Consider the following 6,399-nt stretch of genomic DNA (forward strand, 5'->3'; position numbering starts at 1 on the left):
AGCCTACGTCCTTAGCTCCTCCCCTCACTTGTGAAATTTAGTTGCTATCCAAACAATTTGCCATGTACGTAACAACAGAAATATTATCATTGCTGCATTGGCCATGCATTGCATTTCTGACTAAGGGCGTACCCATCATGCACTGCACTTCTTGTAGCTAAGTTTCTCAAACATTAACTTATTTATCAGAAAGGAATAGCTTAGTTTCGCTTCCAAACTATTACTCTTCGTTATATTCTGCATTTATTGCAGGGTTTTTACAATTAAAACTAATTGGTGTATGAAAAAAATGACATCTCACCACCCACTGTCATTGATAAGTTTACGTCCAATCCTTGCTATATAATGCTTCTAATTACTCATCAACTTAATGAGTAGAATAAGTGAAATCTTCATACCTACTGAGACTAATGTAGAATCTGAAATGTTCTTACACTTTGCTTCCCGGGGGGGGGGGCGTAGAGTGGGGGCCCTAGGTAGTGTGGGGGCCCTAAGCCATCTGGGCTGAGCAATGCATCACTTTAGAATAGGGACCCTTATTCCACATCTGTTTTCACACTGTTCAGGGTTTGTTCACACAGTGTACCAGGAGCTTATACACATTGTATTCTGGCCCTTACTGCTTACACATAAATAGAAATCTAGGTCTACTAGGTCCTTACTAAGGTTATATTGGTAATAAATCCCTTATTGTGCATGAACAAGACATTTGTGAATACATGCTTAACAACTGTCTTATTTTGCTTAGTACATGCCTTACAAGTTACTTACACATGCATTAATAGTGTATGTATTAGTGCTAATAGATGTGTCCCTAAAATAAAGTGTTACCTTCTAACTACACATAAAAAGGCAGATGAAAAAAACTTGAAAGAAGAAGAAATGGCAACAATTGGGGTGTAACCCCATGGTCGTGGCGGAGGTTTGCGCTCTCTGAGTGCTTGTAGTTGTTATTTGTTTATACTATTATTTCCAGGTTATTTTCCTTGACTGTGGCACCCCTACTTGTAAATATCTCAAGGTAGGATTAGAAGGACCTGTTTGTAAATTATTTTGGCTTGTAAATGATGTATTTTGTATATGTGTAAATTCATATAGAGAAAAGACTTTACTATTTCACTGGTGTGAATAAACAGTATCAAATAAAGCGATTTTGGGGAAGTATTTTTTTAATGCATTTGAGTAATTACTGACAATGGTCATAGAGGATACTTTTTTATTGATGTGAATAAACATTATCAATAAAGACACTGGGGTGATCACTTGGGTAGTGACTGGGGTGATTATTACCCTTAAGGCAACATCTTTTTTACATGTACTGACAACTATGAAACACTGGAGGGAGAAACTTCCTTGGCAGATGTCAAAGTTTTTAGATACACTTTAGATGTGTGTGTGTGTGTGTGTGTGTGTGTGTGTGTGTGTATGCACCTAACAACTATTTGGGGTGCTGCCAGATGTCTCCACTAAGGTAGTAACATGGAGAAATTGGTACTTAGGGGGCAAAATTAGCTTACTTAATACACTGTAAAAAATGCCTGTTGAAATTACGGCAAAAAAATGTCAAATTGCAACAGTCAGTGACCGTAAAATGTAAAACAGTTTATCTCTGTACTAAATATGGCAAGCCACTATTTAGTCAAAAAGCGCTACATAACTTTATTTTTGACAGGTGTCATATGTAGAAAATACTGGACTGTTCTCTGTAAACGAAGATATTGAAAAATACCGTTAAGTGAGATGAAGTAGTCAAGAAACGGTACATAACTTTATTTTTCACTGGTGTCAATATGTAGAAAATACTGAACTGTTCACTGAAAAGAAAATATTGGAAAATACAGTTAAGTGAAGATGAAGTAGTCAAGAAACGGTACATGACTTTATTTTTCACTGGTGTACACATATGTACACAGCAAATTTGCCAGAGTTCGATTGATCAGAGTTAGACTGGTGTTCAGCCAAAATCTAAACATCAAGAGTTGCAGCAACACTACAGAGTGTTATTTGACTCCTCTGGATCCGAGTTGTTGAGCTAAGAGAGCTAGAGAGTTAATGTTTAACTCCCTTGAGAGTTATGAAAAACATGCCTCCCCAATTTTCAAATGTTTTGGCAACATGAGCAGCCATTTTTGTTGAGTCCCCTATAAGTGAACCAAACTCAATCATCTGTTAGTGAACCAAATTGTGAACCAACAGACAAAGAACTCTGTTCTGCTTTTCTTCACATTGTGTATACTACAAAAAGTAGGTGCTCTTTCTGGTCGTGTTAGGCTTTTTGTCCTCTTTTAGTCCAATAGATCTCTTGTGATTGCACTTGTTCCAGGTGTAACTTGTCAAACCACTGATAGGCTGGTTGTAACAGGCAGAGTTTGATGTCAACACGCTATTTGATTAGTAGTCATCAATGAGTATTAACTTAGAGTACAACCCTCTGCATGTGTTGTAATTCATCCTGCGAAAAATTCTCCACCGCAATATTTTTTTCCCTTATTGGACTTTGAGGCTTTGCCATCAGAGTTTTCGATTGAGAGGCAAATTGACACGGTAAACCTCTTCAAAATTCAGAATATCTTTTTTTGCATTCCTCCTACCCAACAGAAAGCAATGGAGGTTATAATGAATTGAATATTAATTACTCCACAGAAAACATATTGCCTGTCTGCTTGGCTCCAGGTACCTCCACGTTGTAGATTTGACAACAATGAAGCTGGCAACTGAATAAACTGTGCAACAGTTAAGGACTGCAAATGGCAACAGTTTGCACATTTTGCAGTAATTCACTGTAACTTATTATTTCTCCGGTAACAGCCTACAGTTTAGCCTCATTTAATGTGTAAAATATGCCTATAGGCTAGTATAATCTGAAAAAGTCTACCTGGGACAGTAATCCCTTGAGCTCTTAGAAGTAGCCCAGTCTATTTGAAACTGTCATTCTACCCTATCCGAATCAATCTATCAATCAATTCCTGACCTCACCTGAGTGCTAAGGGCTGTCATGCAATGATTAACTTACTGCCTGCACCTGCCAAATGCTTCATCACTCGGGTCACATGGTTCACTTGAACATGTATTTAAACAGGGACTGTTGCATTGTACTGCTCACTGGTTGCTAGCTAGCTAGCTGGCTGGCTGGCTGTAAGGCCGGCTGGCCGGCTGGCCGGCTGCTGGCCTGCCCTCACCTGGCCGGCCCGGCTAGCAGGTCACGTTGTAAGGGTGGCTGCATGGTGGCTTGCTAACTAGCTTGTTTGTTAGCTTGCTTGCCCCACTAGCTTTGGCCTTCATTTTCCTTAAGGTTATTTTCAGGCCTTTTTAAAATAAAGAATGGATTTGCATACCCTTCATTGATGATACTAGACTGGTCCACCTGCCTGCACTAGGCAATTGGGCATTTATTTAGGTATCTAATTAAGTTGATGTTTATTGGACTCCAATGAGTAGAATCAGTCTAATCAGTTGTCTGTGATTGCAACTCTATAATTGGACTCACCTGAGTATAATCAGTCCAATCAGTTGTCTGAGTGTAACTCTATAATTGAACTCACCTGAATATAATCTGTCCAATCTGTTTTGGCAACCACTGCTGCCATAATTTTACCGTAAAATGTAAAAAAAAATAATACCGTTATTTATTTAACGGTAGGCTTTGGCAACCACTGCTGCCATAATCTTACCGTAAAATGTAAAAAGGAAATATACCGTTATTTGTTTAAAGGTAGACTTTGGCAACCACTGCTGCCAGCAATTTTCCGTAAAAACAACAGTTCTTTTTTTACTGTGTACGTAAGTGAGGTCTATATTAACCCCTTAGCGCAGAGGCTATGTTATAACCTTACTGTCACCAAAATTGTAATGGCTATGTCTTAATCTCGGTACTGTCATAGCAATGTTGTTATGATGTAGTTGAATATTTTCAGCAAATAGTGAATAGGCCCGCCGGCGACCCCATCTACAGTAAGAGGCTACAGGGACACTGTGCGGGATTTTTTTGTTGTTAATTTCCAGAATCCATGCTACCCATTCACTAATGTTACCTTTTTCATGAATATTTACCACCACCATCAAATTCAAAGTGTTCATTATGACTGGGAAAATTGCACTTTTCATACATGAAAAGGGGGATCTTCTCCATGGTCCGCCATTTTGAATTTCCAGAAATAGCCATTTTTAGCTGTAAAACTGACTGTACTTGGGCCATACTAGAAAATACTAGTTTATTACTTAGTAAACTTTCATGAAAAGATAAAATTTGGCAAAATAGGCAACCCAGTTTCAATGAGCAGCGTAGTTGCAATACCTTTTTTTTTACCATTTCCTGCACAGTGTACCTTTAAGAGTTGGCTGAGCATAGCTAATGGTTAAATAATGTATAAATATTGTTTTTGGGGCCCTTATAATAGAGCTAGCTGAGCTTAACTAACAGTTAATTAATGTACATCATAAATTACATTATTACATTACACTTAGCTGACGCTTTCATTTATTCAAAGCGACTTACAGTTATTATTTGTCAGGGTATTGGTTACAGTCCCTGGAGCAATGTGGGGTTAGGTGCCTGGCTCAAGGACACTTCAGCCATGGATAGAGATGTACAGGTAGGGAGAGGTCAGGGGGGATTTGAACCTGCAAACCCTAGGTTGAAAGACCAACTTTCTAACCACTAGGCCACGTGTCATCAATAAATATTGGTTGGTTTCATTGCAAACGGTTTATTTCTAATATTTTGCATTTGCACCATCACTCAAATGTGTCACAATGAAAAATCGTCAGTTTTCTATCAGCCACTTTCCACCTATCCCTCAAACTGCTGGCATTTACCTTTGACCTGAAGTACAGTGAACCATCTGATATGCCTGAGATGTCTCCTGAACATGTTCTGCTGCACCATTGCACCATCATGTGCTTATATATTTTGTGCAGATAATGAGATCTTATAGCTTTTTCGATTTCAGTACTAAGAAAACTTTTCCAAGGTGGAGTTCATGTTCCTGTAACATTCCTATAACATGCCTTGCAATCACTGCTCCTAGTTGTGATGGAGCTGACAACATGTGTACAAAAACCCCAGTGCAAAACAATAAGGAGTAATTGTCAATGACTTTGCTGGAGACTGTCCAAATGCAACTTAGCATAATAATACAATACTGACCTACACAGACAGTCATATCTCCTGACGATGGATTACATGTTGAAATACTGGTGCTCCATTTACCCAACAAAACCGCCTACAGGATACGCAAGATGAAGACCATCTTCCATGACACAATTTATGCTGACCATAGCTCATTGGCATACACATGCCTTTTACATGCAACTGTTCTGGTGCTCACCCTCCACAACCAATGCCATATTGCAATTCAAAGACATTGATATATGTTGCAATAGTTTTTTTTTAAATGTCGTCAAAATATCGTTATCATTACAATCCTAAAAAAATATTATCACAACATTCTTTTTTGCCCATATCGCCCACCCCTACTACATAGCCAGCAAGTGCACCAACCAGCACTCAAACTGCAGTCTGACAACCGGGCTAGTCAAGGGTCTAGCCAACACTAAAAATAAATTAGTTGCATTTTCCTAAAGCACTGTTGTAATCATAGGCGTGCACAGATTGGGACGAGGTGGTGCTAAAGCACATGCCCCTTTGCCCTATGGGACAAAAAACTGCCCTTTTCAAAGTTCTTTTTAGAACGTTTTTTATTTTCACAATGGACTGTGGTTCATATTGACATGATCATGTACAAAATATGCTTCACAATCAAAAGCATGTGAGAATAATACTCCGATATAATATAAAGCTTCTAATGCCTAGTAAGGTAACCTGAAGTTCCACATGCCTCCCCGACACTCCATTCAGCACCTGCCCCCCAAAATGTCTGTGCATGCCACTGGTAGTAAAGTTGATCCTCTGTCCGCGTATACAATACCGTCCAGGTTTGTGTCACATTGTAACATTCTGAAAGGAACTTGCTGCCATTTGGTCGTTTGCCAGTTACAGTACTGTAGCGAGTGGAAACTGCATTGGGTAGGCACTCATTTTGAGTTCTTGTTTATATTTTGGTTAAAGTTTGAAAGGGGGCATGCCATTCCCACTAATGTGGTTCACAGGTTCACAGTCATGTTAACAAGCGCTGGTACAGTAATGAACAACATATGAGAAGATACAAGCACTGTTTTGTCAAGATTGATATGTCTTATTGGTTTATTTCTCTTTAGAATGGGAAGTAAGTTATGCAAATGCTTGCTGTATATTGTAGCATGGGTTAATGTTAGGGTTGCCAACTTTCAATGGAAAAAATACAGGAGCCTTAATTGTGGAGGGCAAGGGTGGATTAGGCCTAGGCCTGGCCAGGCCAACTTGGCCCTGTGGCCACGACCCAAACCGGCCTTCGAAACCAC

The sequence above is a fragment of the Engraulis encrasicolus genome, chromosome 15 (assembly GCF_034702125.1).
Source record: "Engraulis encrasicolus isolate BLACKSEA-1 chromosome 15, IST_EnEncr_1.0, whole genome shotgun sequence".
In the NCBI taxonomy this organism is placed as follows: Eukaryota; Metazoa; Chordata; class Actinopteri; order Clupeiformes; family Engraulidae; genus Engraulis; species Engraulis encrasicolus.